The sequence below is a fragment of the Adiantum capillus-veneris genome, chromosome 27 (assembly GCF_014529385.1).
Source record: "Adiantum capillus-veneris isolate H3 chromosome 27, ASM1452938v2, whole genome shotgun sequence".
NCBI lineage: Eukaryota > Viridiplantae > Streptophyta > Polypodiopsida > Polypodiales > Pteridaceae > Adiantum > Adiantum capillus-veneris.
In genome coordinates, this window is record NC_140957.1 from 127,572,978 (window position 1) to 127,590,113 (window position 17,136).

A 17,136-nucleotide genomic window follows, 5' to 3' on the forward strand; every position below is an offset into this window, starting at 1 on the left:
TTAATTGTATGCCTTGCATCCATCTAGCATCTTCAAAAGGATAATTCTTAAACTTAATAAGATATCGTCGGATAGTCTTACCGCCTCTTAGTGCCTTGTCTTCATGTCGGAGAATGGACTTGGGCTGCAGCACCTCCTCTTGGTCCTCAATCTCTGGTGGGTCTTCAATAGTTGGTTCTTGAGGTGGCTCTCCTTTGTAAGGCTTTAATAGGCTTACATGGAAAGCATTGTGTATGAGCCAATGATTGGGCAACTTGAGTTGATAGGCCATTTCATTGATTGGCCTAAGAATCTGGAAGGGACCATAGTACCTTTTTGCTAGCTTAGCATAGTACTTTTGGTGGCCAGTAGGATTCTTGCCCGTCGCGTGCCTTAATCGAGCCTTGGGAAACTTTAATAAGACCCAATCATTTTCTTTAAAGGTTTGGGCTCTTCTGTGCTTGTCAGCAGCAGCCTTTTGCCTTTGCTGTGAGATAGAGATAGCATCCTTAATCTTTTGAAAAGATTCTTGTAGGTCTCGGCTATACTCATCTGCAGTGAAGATCTTCCCATGAACTTTAAGTAGCAAGGGATTTTTTGATCTTCCCTCAATTACCTCGAAATGTGCTTTTCCCGTGGAAGTATGTACAGTGTTATTGTAAGCATACTCCACTAAGGGTAAGTACTTCTCCCATTGGGATCTTTGATCTACTTCTGTTACATAGGCTTTTCGTAGATCTAAAATGGTTAGGTTAGCTATTTCACTTTGGCCATCCGTTTGTGGATGATAGGCCAAAGAGAAGTTTAGCCTCGTCCCTAAATTCTCAAAGAGACCCTTCTAGAAATTACTGGTCATTCTAGGATCTCTATCCGACACTATGGCCATTGGCAAGCCATGGTACTTGAAAATTTGTGAAATGAAGAGGGTTTCCATTTGATGCGCTTTGATAGTCTTTTTGACAGGTATAAGATGAGCTTGTTTACTGAATCTGTCTACTATCGTAGATATTCCCGTATTCCCATGGATAGACTTAGGCAATCCAAAGATAAAATCCATGGATATGCTCTCCCATGGTGAATTATGGATTGGCAAGGGTTGAAGAAATCCAAGTTGCTTCCCTCTATCAAACTTTGTCTTTTGGCATACCACACATTTAGAAACATACTCTTGTATGTTCACTTTCATGGTAGGCCAATAGAAATATGTTTCAATTCCCTTTAAGGTAGACTGAATCCCTCTATGCCCCGCATAAGGAGGAGCATGAGATTCATACATTACTTTCTCACGTAGTGAGTTAGTAACGCATAGTCTATTGCCATAGAGAAGATAACCATCTTGTAAAGTAAATGGTTCTTCTTTCTTCCCTAATGCAAGGGCTGAAATCACATCTCTAGAATCGGGATCAATAGAAACTCATCTATCATTGAAGATTGATCATTGTGAGTTGCTATGGAAACCGCATTCACTCTCGGTCGTCTTGAGAGTGCATCAGCTACTTGATTATGCTTGCCATCAATGTGAGAAATATGAAAATGAAATTGCGAAAGGAAATTTGCCCACCTCATTTGTTTGTCGGAGAGCGTGGTCTGCGTCATGAAGTACTTAAGACTTTGGTGATCCGTTCGCAGAATGAAAGGAGTCCCCAATAAATAGTGCTTCCATGAGTCTAAGGCATGTAGAACTGCAAGGAGTTCCTTTTCATATATGCCTAGAACTTGCTCAACAGGGTCGAGCCTTCGACTCTCATAGCCTATGGCGTTCCCTTCTTGGAGAAAAACAGCTCCAAGGCAATCACCACAAGCATCACATTGGACCTCAAATGGTTTTGAGAGATCCGGTAGTGAAACCATAGGTTGAGAGATAAGATTTTCTTTAAGCTTTTTGAAAGCATTGCTCTCCTTAGCAGACCATGTATACCTAACGCTTTTCTTTGTTAGGTCATGTAATGGTCCCGCAATTTGTGAGAACTTTTCTATGAAGCGTCTATAGTATGAACACATACCTATAAAGCTTCTTAGTTCATGAAGATTCCTTGGTTTAGGCCATCCTTTTATTACCTCTAACTTTGATGGATCCATTTGGATGCTATCTTGAGAGATAATGTGACCTAAATACTGAATCTCTTGCAAGAAAAATTAACTTTTCTTTCGATTAACATAAAGTTTATTCTCTCTCAAAACTTGAAATATTACCTCGAGATGTTGCTTGTGTTCATCTAATGAATTAGAGTAGATGATAATATCATCAAAGAACACTCCAGTGAAGGTTCAATGAGGCCTGAACAGCTTCTCCATCAAGCGGTTGAATGTGGATGGTGCATTGGTCAAGCCAAAAGGCATGACAATGTATTCATAAAGACCAAATGTGGTGCGAAATGCGGTCTTTACAATGTCTTGATCAACTATCCTTATTTGATGATAGCCACTTTTTAGGTCAATCCTACTGAAGTAGGTTGCTCCTTGTAGCTTATCAAATAGGTCTTCTACCCGTGGAACGGGAAACCTATTCTTGATAGTGATCCTATTTAGTGCTCTATAGTCGACACACATACGATATGTGCCGTCTTTCTTTTGAACTAATAGCACAGGTGAGAAAAATGGAGATGAGCTAGGCCTAACCATGCCCTTCCCAACTAACTCATGCACTTGCCGCATAATCTCCTCTTGTTGAGCTTGAGAAACTCTATAAGGAGGTTTGTTAGGCCGTGAACTTCCCAACAAGTTCAATTGCATGGTCATCATTACCTCGTTTAGGAGGTAGCTCACAAGGTATGTCACCAATAAAAACATCTTGAAACCCCTTGAGAAAATTGGATAACTCTAATTCCTTTTGGTTGCTTTTATTTTCTTTTGCTAAAGCATTAGGTTCATTTTGAGAATCTTTAACAAAAATCATGTACACGGAAATAGAGCTCTTTATTGACTTGTTGAAATCTAGTGTATGTACAATGGGGATAGTGTTACCCGTTTCCTTAGCATCTATATACATGTCTTTTTCCCTGAACTTAAAGGAGATTCTCCTTTCAGGAAATTTAACATCTGCAGCCAGGCAGTCAAACCATGGTGCCCCTAGGATTACATCCTTATTCTTGAGAGGAGAGATAAAGAAGTCCTCTTTGTCCACATAGCCTTGGACATGAAGCCTCAATTTCCTGATCAAGGGAGTGACTGAAGCTTCTTGCCCCTTGAAGGCACTGTCTGGGGGTAGGACATCTCCCATCTCGTAGGATTGTATGCCTAGCTTGGTGGCCAACTCTATAGATATAAAATTGTGAGTAGAACCAGTGTCAAAGAGAATAAAAGCATCATGTTCTCTTACCTTTCCCCAAGCATGGCATAGAGGAGATCCTTTGTGATGAGTTTGGTGAGTCTCCTCCTCTTGGATTTCAACCAAGGAAGCTCTAGGAGGATCTTGGCGGTTGTTCTTTTGGGGACAAGCGCGGTACGCATGCCCTTGTTCGCCGCACTTGAAACACCGGTTATCCTTGCGATAACGCTCAAGCTCTTCAAGAGAGAGTTTGTTCTTACCTTTGTAAACTCCCTTCTCTTTAGCTTTGTTAGAGTTGCCCTTAGGAGACTTTTGGACATTGTCCTTCCCCTTAGGCTCGTTGGAACCCTTGTTTTTCGTGGGCTTATTATTTCTTTTAGCCCCCGTTTGGAAATTGATTTCAGAGGCCACCATAGTATGGTGTATTACCGCCGATATGGTACGTGGCCTTTGGGAGTTGACATACTCCTCCATTTCTTTGGTTAAGCCCGCACAAAATTGTTGCTTTTGCTCTCCAAAATGCAACTTTTTGAAGATAGTGGCTTTGAGTTGTAGGTCCCAAAACTTGTCTACATATTTGTGGATGGATTCATAGGGAGAGAGCTTTAAGCTTCACCATTCGGTGAGTACTTTGTCTTTGGCATCGGTGGCCAAAAACTGCTTCATAATGGAAGCTCTTAAAGCTTTCCATGTTCGTGGAGCTTCACCGTTGGCTCGTAGGCTAGACCACCATTTCCTGGAGGAATTTTGAAAGTGCATAGCTACATGGCGTAGCTTAGAGGACTCCGTGAAGCCCTCATCTCCAAACGCCGCATCGAATTGCTGGATAAAGGCCAAGACTTTGTCCGTAGCAGTAAAGGTGCCATCATAGGTAAGGAAAGAGATGCTCTTCCCTCCCTCTTTGAACTTCTTTAGCTTGGATGACCTCTTCCATGCGGCATATGATTTCCTATGGCCTCTTTTTTTTGATGGTTCAAAGGTTGCACCATCACTTTCTTCAAAAGGTGAAGAATTTGAAGAAGGTGGAAAAGAGGGTGACCTCTTTCTCTCCTTTTTCTTGTCTTGATCTTCGTTATTTTCACCATCACTTTCATAAGAGGAAGAGGATGAAGAAGATGGAGAAGAGGGTGTCCTCTTTCTCGCCTTTGTCTTCTCTTTCTTTTTATCATCCCTCTTTGAATTATGGCGTGGAGAAGAGTGTGATGGTCTTCTCCGTTTTGGTGATGATGGAGAGCGTTTAGCCCGCCGTCTTTGTGGAGCCATCTCCGCCGAGGTGGCGGGAGACTCACTTCTTTCTCGTTCCTTTGTTGGAGGCTCTCGAGTTCTCCTTTGGGAAGGAGATGCATCATCAAGAAGTAAATTCTTGAGTCCTTCGTACGGATTCTCTTCTTCTTCTCGAATCGGAGAGAGACCTCTTTTGGGAGTCTCACAAGGAGGCTTCCTAGGTGTTCTCTCGTCATGGTGATGAGCTTGGAGAATCCCGTGAGCACGGAGCTGCCATTGCACTTCACTTTGGAGAGATGGATTGCCCATGGCTTGTTGAAGCCTAGAAACAAGATAGTTAACAAGCATCGAAGCATCATTAGTATCTTGCTCATTAGCAAAATCAAAGTTATCAACATTAATTTCACTCTCTTTACTATTGTCAGCCATTCTAGCAACTTTTTAGGTGTACTTTGGCACTTCAAGCCCTAGTTGCTACTCCTCTTTACCCTTTTAGAAAAAGCACTCAAGCTACTGTACCCGCAGCTCGAATACCATTAATTGCAAGGAATAGAAGAGAGGGTCTTTCGACACCAAAACAGCACCGACTCCTGCCAAGCTTCTAATAGCTCAATAGTGGTTAAGCCGTAGGCAAGCCCCATAGGACTCCACTATTAAGACCATAGCTCTCGACGGTGATGCCCCGTTAACTGCACAAAGGCAGGCGCACTACAAGGATGAAGAATCCCTATTCTACTTACTCACAGGCAATTAATAATACCAACCATTTATAGCTAGCTTGAGGACCTCCCTTCTTGAGCAAGAAAAGAGAAACCTTGTGCTCTGATACCAATGTAACATTTAATGGCCTAAAAACTTGTGTGTAGCAAAAATTAGCATGAACATAGTGGGCATTTCATTAGAATAGATTCCTAATGAGAATTACAAGAGTGCTTGGGTGGAGAGAGCAACAAAAAGCATAACACCTAGTCAGATAGCATCAACAATACTTTCAAAAGAGAGAGAAATTAAGCTATTGACAACAGTTGACGACCGGATTTGCATGGATCCGGTCCCCCCTCCAAAAGGCTTTGTATTATGGTTTCTCCCATCAAGAGAGACATTGTACAATACAATTCTTTGTGTTCCTTCAAGACTAGCTAGTGCAATGAAGATGAAAGCTTGGTGCACTAAGCAAAACACTTAGCAAACACAACATCAATTATCCCCGTTCTCAGACCCAAGACCTCACACACCTTCGAAGATGGTGAGAGCTAGCAGGGTATGAGAGTAGATTGAGAGGAAGAAGGAGTATCTTATGAGAAAGATATAAATCTCCTCACATAATCACTCATATTAGCATAGCTTAGCTTAGTAATTATCTTGGTAGAGGATATGAGCATGCATTGAATTTTGGATTTTGGTTGGATTTGCATCCACATGCCAAGAGTGTGTCGATGTAGGCTTCTATCTCACAAGCTTGGAGTAGGTGATGAGCTCTCCATTAAAGCTTGGGAAGAGATAGTCTTCTTTACTTCACACATAGACCGTGTGTGAGTGTGTGTGTGTGTGATAATGCCTTGCAAAAATCAGCCCCCCCTCTCTCTTGGGCGAGCCCTCTTGCTATTTGCTATTGATTTTCCCCCATTGGACCTCCCCAAGTCAAGCCGATGGCTATTAAGCAGCATAAGTGATAGCCTTCTAACATGTGTCCCCCTTTCCCCTTTTGTGAGAGCTTAATCAATTAAACTTAATTGATTTGAATGAATTGAATCTCCATTGGACCTTTCCCCATTCTGGCCAATAGGAATTAAGTAGCCCATTGGGCTGCTCAATTCCTATTGGACCCTTTCACGGACTGTCCAATAATCATCCAGGAGACTTAATTTTCATTGGTTCTTTTTATTAAGTGTTTTTAAATTAATTAAACTAGATTTACTCTAGCCTAATTCTCATTGGTCCACCTCCAAGGCCATCCAATAGGAATTGGGCACACCTTGTGGGCATCTTGGCTAGGGAGCTGACATGTGTCCCTAATTCCCTTTGTGTAAAGGGAGCATGTGTGTGTGTGTGATTTTCTCTCTCATCCCCTACTCCTAAGGATCGCCCCCTCCCAAGTAGGGATTTGAAAAGACTTTTTGGTCACACACAAAGCATCCAATTTCCCCTAGGGTTGACCTTTGGACACAACCTTTGAATTTTGGAACCTTAGCACTTTGGAAGTCTTAATGGGCTGAACCTTAGGGTCCTTTTAGCTCATTGTTGCACATGGCTCTTTTGTAGATGGCCCCCCCTTTGGATCCCTACTGTGGCCGGTCTGCTAGCTTAACCAATATTCTAGCTTTTTCTCCCCTGGCACTTCCCCATATTAAATGATCAGTTTAACATGAAAAAATCATTTAGGAGAATTAGATATTGATTATTATGACACTTTTTGATTGAATTGTCCAAAAAATCATAAAATTTTGGAAATTTGAAGGGCAAGAATGCATGCCAAAAATCATCCCTGGTGAGTCCATTCACCTACTTGCTGTGGCATATTTCTTGATTGGTATGGTGAGAACCCCTTTTATAAAGCGTTTCTATGCTACCCCAAGAGTATGAAAACTCATGTTTTAACTAAGTTGCCCCTCTTGTGGAAAATGCCTTGGCCCTGCCCTATCATCAAGTCCCTACCTAAATATTGCATGCAAGTCCCTATTGACCATATGAAGCTACTGGCAACCTCACCCTTTCAAGAAACCTCCACTACCCTAGTTGAATCGTAAAGAATGGTAAGCCCAATAATCATTTGTCATACCTAGACATATGTCTGCTCGCCGATGCATCCCGTGCTCCGAGGTTTCACCTCAAAATATGTAAGTGTAGCATGCAAGTTTACTTGGAGGGGTTTTTTATATAGCAAAGAGTTACAAAATTACATGTACAAGAGGGGTTTAAAAATGGAAAATTGAAAAAAAGTTACATGTTTATGAAGGAAGAGGGGTCTTTTAATTCATGATGAAGTGTGTGTGTAGAGGGGTTTTAAAAATACCTCTTGAATGCACATGCGATAGGTATTTCTGAAAGGTGAACCCCCCAGGGTCCTAGGGTGCTTGCTCAAAAGACATGATTCAATAAAGGTGAGAAGGACCCCCTTTGATGAAACATTTGGCACAAATAAACATGTTTTGCAACCCATATCATCCAATAATGCAAGCATCCGAGTTTGTTTGGAGAATTTTGAGCCTTACCTTGTTGGTTTCTTTGAATCCAAGGACATATCGCAACTCATCTGTGGCCTCTCCCCATGCCTTGACGAGAGAAAAAACCTTCTGGTGCACGTGCATAGTGGTGAGAGGATCATCAACCACCTTGACCATCTCATCACAGATGCAACCTCGAAGAACATTTTCTCACAATTCTCAATGCATGTTTCTAATAGAGAGAGGATCAGGATCTGAACATGGGGCGAGCGTGTATTGAGAGTTGGGTGCTTCTTCAAAGAGCGCACCATATCGACACCACAACACAGATCGTGGTTGACCACATCGTAGGTGAGTATGTTGTTTTCCGAATTGGGCACTTCCATGGTTTCCAAGGTTGCGTGTTAAGAGCGAGGTGCTTCTTCAAAGAACACACCACATCGACACCACAAGAGGGATTGTGGTTGACTATGTCACAAACTAGTATGTTCTTTTCCCAATCGGAACCTTCCATGGTTTTTGAGGTTGTGTCCTTGATTTAGCGATCCATAGGAGACGATACTTGAAAGAGCTCATTCATTCAACCACTCATGGAGCTAACGCTGGCACTCATTTTCTTGTTAAGTCCTACTCTGCCAACCTTGATGCGCACTCTTTACAATTCTACTTTTTGTTCTATTAATAGGGTTGGGCTGGGTGATTTTTTTTTTTGGGACTTGGTAATTTTTATTTTTGTTTTGGGGGTTTTGACTTGTTTTTTCTTTTCCCAATATGCGTTGGAAGAGCCTTGAGACATAAAGGTAAAGACCTTCTAATATAGTCAACTTATCCCTAAACTTTTCCACATGTAGGTTTTCCAGTTTTTGAGATTTTTTCCTCCCACTAGGGACGGTGACAGAGCAGCTTTGTCTTTACAAATGGGACAACTTTAATAGATGTAAACAAACAAGGTGATTGAATCACAATGGTCTCGTTAACACGCTTAGTAATGTTAAGATGTAAATGGTGGGGGGAAGATGAGTCTCTCCAACATCTAAAAAATATGAATCCTTTCAAAATATCTCAAATGCATAAGTGAAGGGTAAATCTAGGAATTGAAAGGCATGGAAAGACAAAAGACTTTAACAAGAAATCGATAATGCTGAATGTTAGAGATAGCCAACAATGATCTATAGCCCTGAAGATGAAGGTTGTTGCTATTGCTGAGTTGCTAGAGGTGTCCTTTCAATGCCTCATGATAGAGACAACCAAGAGTGATCTAGCTTCTTCTAAGTTACTAGAGGTGTCCCTTTGATTCCTCATGATCTGCTTTAGGCCTATCACATATCTTGATGTACGGAGATTTTAATGCTATCCTAGTGCTCCCATTTGAATTGTTGTGTGAAAGATTCAAGGCCTTGAGGGAGGTTCATTCAACATAGAGAGGTGCAAGGTCAAATCTCTTGGGGGATTGTGCAAATATAGACAACTATGGTTGGAACGGTGGCCATAAAAGTTGGGTATTTCCACACTAAAAGGGTTACAACACGAATTAAGGTAGTGCCCATTGACATTCCTAGACTGGATGAATGGCAGATATGGAATTCCATTAATGTCCACTTCTATGAAAGAGATGGTGCCTATTTTATGAGGAATCTAACCACTAAAGGAATTTAATGATAGGTCCATGGATACCATGTATCTACAATTGTTTAGCTTGGGGAAATCATCCTTGATAAGCTATTGTTTTGCTGGTTGAGGACTTGCCACACTACTAGTTGCCAACAGAGTCTGGAAAGTAACTTGAGAGGTGGTTGAAGAGAGAGATGTCTCTCAATTGGTGGAAATTGTGGAGTAGAGGTGAAGTATTAGGAGCTGTTTCAACTAGTATTCTAGTGGGATGGGGAGGCTAAGTGTGGGGATGATGGAGATCTCCATTTGAAAGATCTTCAAGCAATTCAATAGAGATGGAGGAAGAATGCTTGAAAAGTTGTTGAACTAATGAAAGACATTGGTGAGGATGAAAAGGCCATCAAGGGTGGGGAAGATGGTGCTGATGAGGTTGTTCAATGTGATATTGACTCGATTGCCAAATATCTAGCTTAAAAAGTTTTTCATATGTCTACATTTTCTTTTCATGATAATTGCATTGAAATAATAGTCATCTAGCAAGAGCATCTTTGAAGCAAAGTCACATTTTTTCTAAAAAATCCATTAGGAAAAATAAAGTGGTCTAAGCAATATGGAATGTATTATACAAAAATCAAAAAAAGAAAAACATCAATGTGCTTGCACAAAAAGGTATAAGGATGGTATAAGCATTGAGATTTGCTACTCACTAAAGAACCATGAGAAGTGGCTGCATTGCTATTACCACCTTTTCTTTGAGCAACAACAAAAGCCTTTTTAACTACGTGTTGTTTAGCCATGTTCTTTCTTGAAAGTGACTCCTATAATATCAATGTGCATAATGCATCAAACTTGAAATATTGAGGGTTTCCTTGGGTCATAAGTCTCCATGTACTACCAAAAGTATGGTAAGAGTTTGGCAATGCATTGAGAATAGTATCTACAAGTGAACTGTCAAAAATAACTTCACCTTCAAAAAGGACTTGTCATTTATATCCTTGGTACTAGCAAGGAAAGTGTCCATGTCATCTTCCTCTTGCATAATCTTTTACTCCATGTATTTACGCAACAATGAAATTTTAGCCTCATTGCAACTTACATAAAGACCACCCAGAGTATCCCAAGCCTATTTTGTTGATTTGATGAGCAAATATGAGCAATAATAGTGCACTCCTCATATAATGCAATCAATTCATGAGCCTACGCATCTCTAACATCCTAGGAGACTGCTCAATGGTAGGCAAAACAAATCTAGCATCAACAAACATGCTAGAACCTGCAACATCCTCAATAGAGCCTATATTTACAAAAGGTAGATGTATATCAATGCCCTGCACAACTTTCCAAATTCCCTTTGAGACAAGAACATGTGTCATCATGTAAGCCCACATCGGGTAGTTATCCCCATCCAATTTGTCCTTAGTAGAAAACATCTTGAAAACATATGTGTTGTTGTCATCCATGGTGAGTGACTGCACTTGATTTGAAAATTGCTCCGAGAGAGGGAAAATGAAGTAAGCCTAGCACATGCTATGTAGCAAAACCCAAAGAGGATTGTAAGGGATTTTTAAAAAAATAATTCACTGACAAAAAATTTGCACAAAAGGATGAAATTGCTTTTACAATACTTCCTGCAGTGGAATAGGAGGCCGAAATGAGCCGGAATAAAAATTTTGAGCACACCCAGCTCAACAAGCTCACCTGAAGTATTACTTGACCCTCTAGCACTCACCAAAGCTCATCCGTTTTTGGAAGAAAGTGAGCCGTGGGAATGTACTTTGGGTAAGAGTGGACCCAAAAGACTTGCAAATGGAGCTTGGGGGTGAACAATGGATTTCCATGGGAAATGCCTCTTTAAAAAATACTCAAAAAAAAAATTCAATTTGTCAAGGATTTTGATAGACGACAATTGCGTGTTGACATGCAACAATGAGTGGTTGAGGTTGAGGTTTAGGATGTATACATTGTTTAGGGTAGCACATGCATTAGGTTATGACAAGAACAAACTCCACCAAGGCAAAAGATGTGCATGTATTGATGAGGGCAATTCTAGCAATTCGGGTTGCTGTGCAACTATGGAGACGAGAGTAGCTAGTGGAGGGTCTAGAGCATATGGTGACAAGGGATGGCAGGCCAACCCGAGTAATGGTTATGGAAGGCGTACTAGGCAACAGGAGCAATGTGGGGTCTACAAGGGCATTTGAAGTGGGCAGTCTCTTGATGGTGTGGACATGCAACGATAAGGCAGAGTACAAGGCAAATGGCCTACTTAGGTGGAGATTGTACTAGAAAATAGCAAGGAGGGTAGCCAGGCTAATGAATGGCTTTTTAATGTTGAAGGCGCTTTGGGAAGGAAAATGGGCTCCAGGTGTCGACTCTTGAGTAGAAAAGATAAAAAAATTGCATGTTACTAAAAAAAAGGAAAAATCCTCTGTCTTTCCTTGTTTAGAAAGTGACTCACAAATTTGAGTTTTTTCAAAAGCATTGAACAAATCATTTGTCATCTAGGCCACATAGACACTCAATTAGGGGGTTCTTAACCCCACCCAAAAAGATCTTAATTGCTCCTTTGAAAGCCTAAAATGAAGAGCTTTTGTGCACATGATTGACGAGGCAAATGGAGTGAATTTTTTTTGTTTGAGGATTCTACGAAAGGTTAGCATAGATAGCTACGACTCGATTTGTGTAGATGAAAAAGCTCATGCATATTATAAGCATTAAAATGCAATCTAGCAATTCCAATGAGAAAAAAAATCACACAACCTAATATTGAATCCAATTAGCGCTAGTCATTGGCAAGGGTAGTGGCTGTATAGCCGTGCCCAAAAACCAACACAAGAGATGATTGAAATTGAGTAACAATTAGCCTAAATAGTTATGATTCAACTTAGTGCTTAGAGAGAGCAAGAGCACAAAGTTTAGCATAGGTATCTAACCATTGTAATTAGGAAGTACTAATTACATGTTAGCTCTAATACCAAATGTAAGTGCTATGGTAGTTTGACCAATGTCGCATTCATCATTGTGTGAGCACCATAGCATTAGAGAGTAAGTAGATTAGAGATAGTGGACTCAATACAATGAAATGAACCTGGCTTGATTGATTATAATGAGAGAAGGTGACAAATTTAGCATAGTAGCATCATATAAGCTCAAGATGGAAGCTAGAAATAAAGGTGAAAGAGATATGCACCACAAATGGTAAAGGGCAAGTAGCATGTGGACTACAATATGTATCATGTGGCTATAATGTGTAGCATGTGTGCATAGCATGAGAAGAATATGTTAGGGATTTCTATGTAGGAGGTTGTATCTATGCACATAGGGATGCATGCTAGTATACTTGGCTTTAGGAATTGTTCATACATTAAGTGTAAGCCAAAGGCTTACCCCAACAAAAACTTTAGTGTAGATTCATCAATTTAGGAAACATGACCTCAATGCAGATCCATTGGATTAGGCATCACATGCATTTGGTGTCAATTTTGTGAATTTAGAAAGCACAGATTACAAAATCAAATTGCATGTGGGTGGCCACTGCAACTGGTGTGATTTTGTTAACCCGGGTATATTATGAAAATAATTAGATTTATATTGATGTAGACTTGAGATCTATATTGTTGTTGCATTTATGATGAGATGATGATGACATTGTTTTGATTTTGATGAATCTTGGTTATTGGGAGATGACTATAACCAATGATATCATGATGCATTAGCATATGACACATACTTCTACTTATTCTTGTGGTATGAGACACTAGAATATATAGTATGTGGGTGATTGAAGGCAGAAGCAAATGAGAGTGGTTAAGTCTGTAATCTTTTTTATGATATATTATGTTTCTCACTTGTACGCTTGTTATTTTGTGTATTATGTAGGGATACCACACCTTCGAGAGTTGCTCATGTTCTGTCATCCACCTTGCTTGGGCAAGAGGATTGCAGAATAAAATGCTAGAGATGGACTTCTTTCATCCTAAGAAGATGCATAAGTGTTAGCGGCTGGACACACTCAATGGAGGATGATTGCCCGGCGGGATACTAATTTACTTTGTAATCATTCCTTAACACTAGGTTGGTAATGGGACACTTTTATGTCCTGGGACACTTTTATGTCCTATTAAGTGACCATTTTCCTTGAATTATGTCAAGAGTTTCAAAATGGATTTTGAGGTGCTATCTATCTAGAAAGTTGTCTCATGAGCTGAAAAAATCTCCACATTTTTTTGGAATATCAATTCCATCTTTAACCTTGTCCTTGCACAACATTTCACAACCTAAACTGTGTGAAAAAACGGGTCCTGTTTTTGGCTTTTTTCAACTTTCTGCAACTATACCACTCTAGAATTCATGTTTGTGAGGTCTAGAATGCTAGAGAACTATCTTTAGTAGTCCTCAACATGTCCTGATGCTTCTAGGGAGAAATAAATGTTAAAGTTGTAAGTGATGACCAAATTACAAAAATTGTCAAATCCTGTTTTTTAGCCAATTTTAGCTCTTCTATGATTTTTTTGGTGGCTTTCATGATATCCAAATGCAGTTTTGATTTTCTATGTCGCATATTGTAACATAAAGCTAATATTCCTTGAGTTTTGGGACACCTAATACCCTATTTTGCATAGTAGACAACGATGGTTGATTTTTTCAATCATAGAAGAAAACGAAACATTCTAGTATATCAAGTATAACTTTTTCATTATTGTTAGTTTCTTGTGACAACTACATGCATTTTGTAGGTAGTAACCATATCTAGTCATAAGGATCAAATTTGGCTAGATATTGAATAGTTTCTATGGGATTCTACAACTCATAATGTTGAACCCATTTTTTTCATGTTTGCTATATTTAGCACTTCATCTTTGTCCCCAAGATTCCCCTTGGTAAGAGATTTATTATTTTTTTGACATGCTCCATGGCTCCTTATGAACCTAAAGGACAATAGGGAACTAATAAAACATGCATATATTATTTGTATTGAGCGTGTCTATAGAAACTTTGATGATAGGCTTGCAGAATGGTAAAAATTCAACTTTTTTGTACCTATTTCTTTTGGCAAAAGAAAAAATAGTGAGTGAGATGCAATCATGTGTTCTGATCACCAACCCATTGAAGTTAACTATGGAATTTATCTCAAGTCCTACAAAAATCCCTAATCTTATTTTTATGCAACAAAACATAAGAAATGACTGTTTTGATGAAAATGTACTGGTCCATCAACTTTGGAGGCTTGGTGTGACCAAAAGATGAGAAATTTTACAAGTTTATTTTTTTTTCCATGTGTAGTAGGCCTTGAACTATAACCTCATGAAAGGATTCTACAAAATGAGTGGATCTACTATGGTTTTGGAGGTTTTTTTCAAACCCTGAAAGGACATTTTTATGTCCTTTTAGGTTACCAACCTAGTGTTAATTGAGAAGAAATCTTCATTTCACCTTTGAGAATAGTGGGGCTTGTAGAAGCTTCCAAATTGTATCCCATTTTTGACATTAGACTTAGTAAATCGTTAAATTGGAATATTAAGGTTTGAGATTGTAAGGTATTTATACCACTTTTGACCTTAATGCAAAAAACCTTTTGTCATTTTTTATAAGTTTTGTCTGTGTGAGTTGAGCATACCCTGTGTACGAGAGAGAGTGAGAGTTTATCTTGATGCTACGCGCACACTGGTGGTCGAAATCAAGTGCGGAAAAGTGCAACGTGTTTCCCTTGAAGAGAGCTATGCGCCAACACCTACATTGCAGGTGTACAACCCGGCTTTGCGCCTCATCGACCCACGAGCTATATCTGGTGATTCAGTGAGCATACGTTGTCCGTTTTTGCATTTCAGCATATCCACGCGTTCACAATGAGTAGAGCTACGCATTAGGCATGTTAGTTTCAGAAAACGTCGACCTGTAAATTTCGACCAGACATCCTACGCGATTCTATACCGAGTGTTTAAGGTTGGGGTTTTGGGTCAAGGAATATAGGGAGAGTGACCTATTGGTGTTAATAGGATTTCCCTCAAGTTCCATAGCGTTTCGAGAACGATTGATGGGTATTTGGATCTTAAAAACATTGTAGGAAATATCCTCTTGTGTACTCTTGAAGGCTGTAACTTAAACATTGGGTAGAGAACTCTGTAGGAAGTAGTCAATAGTCGGTCGAGTGTAGGATGACACCCTATGCATGCTTCCACACGCCTACGGGTCGAGCTTCATCCTTAGCTGACAAATCTTGTTAGGTGAGTTCTCACTATGCTGACGTCCGTCATGGCGTATCCGCCAACATTGGCGCCGTTGCCGGGGACAAAAACCCTAGGTAGGTGACTGAGACTAGTCCTTGAGGATAGGGATTCTTATTTTACATTTCGATAGGATCAGAGGGTGGGGGACTCTCTAGGTCTTAGGAGGAGTCTAGGAAGCGAGTGTCTGGCAAGAGTAGGAGTTGGAGTGGTAGAGGCAGTGAAAGGATAGCTTGAGAGTCCGGAGAGACCAAGAAGCAACTGAGACACCAAAATCACCATCTCACATGATGTGTAGGAGTAGGGTAAGTAGGACATCATGATTTATGATCTGGAGCACTTCATGCATGTTATATTTGTTGTTAGGCTCATCAAAGAGCTGTAAAAGACGGAAAAGAGTGTTTAGAAGCTGAATTGAAGTTCAAAATTTTCTGTGAGTATTTCTGAGAGAGCTGCAGATCATAGGGAGTACTTTTGCCATAAAAAATTTAAATTTTAAGACAGTAGACATCCTACGTGTAGCATGTCTCCAGGGGGTTTTTAGCAAGAAATTTGGGAAAACTGAGGTCACCTGTGTGTTCAGAGGGTGGGTTTCACCCTAGTAACATATAAACTTGAGTGTTTTTCCCTTATTGGATTGCCCAAAAGCTAAAAGGCAGACTCAAAAAACGTAAAAGTTTAGAAAAGGTTTAAATTGAGAGAAATTTGCATATTTTTGCACTTGTAAGGCATATTGGCACTTGCTGAGAGCATAGGGAAGGCAAAGTAGCACTTTAGTTTGAGAAAAGGAGTAGTAGACATCCTACGCGTAGGATTTCTACAGGGTGTTCTGGTGAGAATTTTGAAAATATGAGTTGACCAGAGTGTTTAGAAGATAGGTTTTACCCTATTTTCACCTGAAAAGTGGAAGATTGACCATATCTTGACAGGATAAGGCCAAAAGACGGAATTGCCAGACATCTTACCCAAATTGGGCCTAAGGCATTATTTTAAGACCAAAACCTTAGGATGTCTTCATGAGCATGATCTACATGATTTATTGAGTGCATGAGGAAGGTTTCATCTCAATTGGGTGAGAAAATTGGATTTTAAGTAGACTTTAGCATTTTTTTACTGAAAAAGGCTAGAATAGCTAAAATTGGGGTCTTTTGAAATCCAAACTAAAATCTAAGCATAGCATTGGGTTGCTGACATCAAGGGGAAGCTGTGGCTCAAGTTTGGAGTCAAACATAGCACTTAGACATGCTATGTGTAGGATGTGTTCACAATGATTTAGCACTCCAAATCCAACTGTGAGCATACCAGAGTGATCAGCACCTTAAGAGGAGTCCGTGGTTTGAATTTGGAGCAATTTTGAGCAGCTGACATGCTACGTGTAGTATGTTTAAGGCATGACAGTGAAGTCAAAATCTGACTGTGGACATAGAGTGATGTTCCAATTGAATTAAGAGTTCCAGAATTTCTTTCAGAAGTGAAATTGGACCTTGTTTGACCTTTTGACGGAGCAAAGACGGAATTAAGACTTTACCTCTAGACTGACAAACACTCGGGTAAAGTACAGTTCCAGATTAGCACACCTAATCAAGAACAACCAAAGTGTATAGAGTACATTAGTGGTTGAGGTTAACCCTCCAATTATACCAATCATTACTAAGACCACCTCTAG

At 40.0% G+C, this 17,136-nt stretch overlaps 1 pseudogene; it reads right to left on the reverse strand.

The window, feature by feature from the left end:
• Positions 1-17,136, reverse strand: part of LOC147422733 (uncharacterized) — an 82,106-nt pseudogene that overhangs the window by 23,048 nt on the left and 41,922 nt on the right.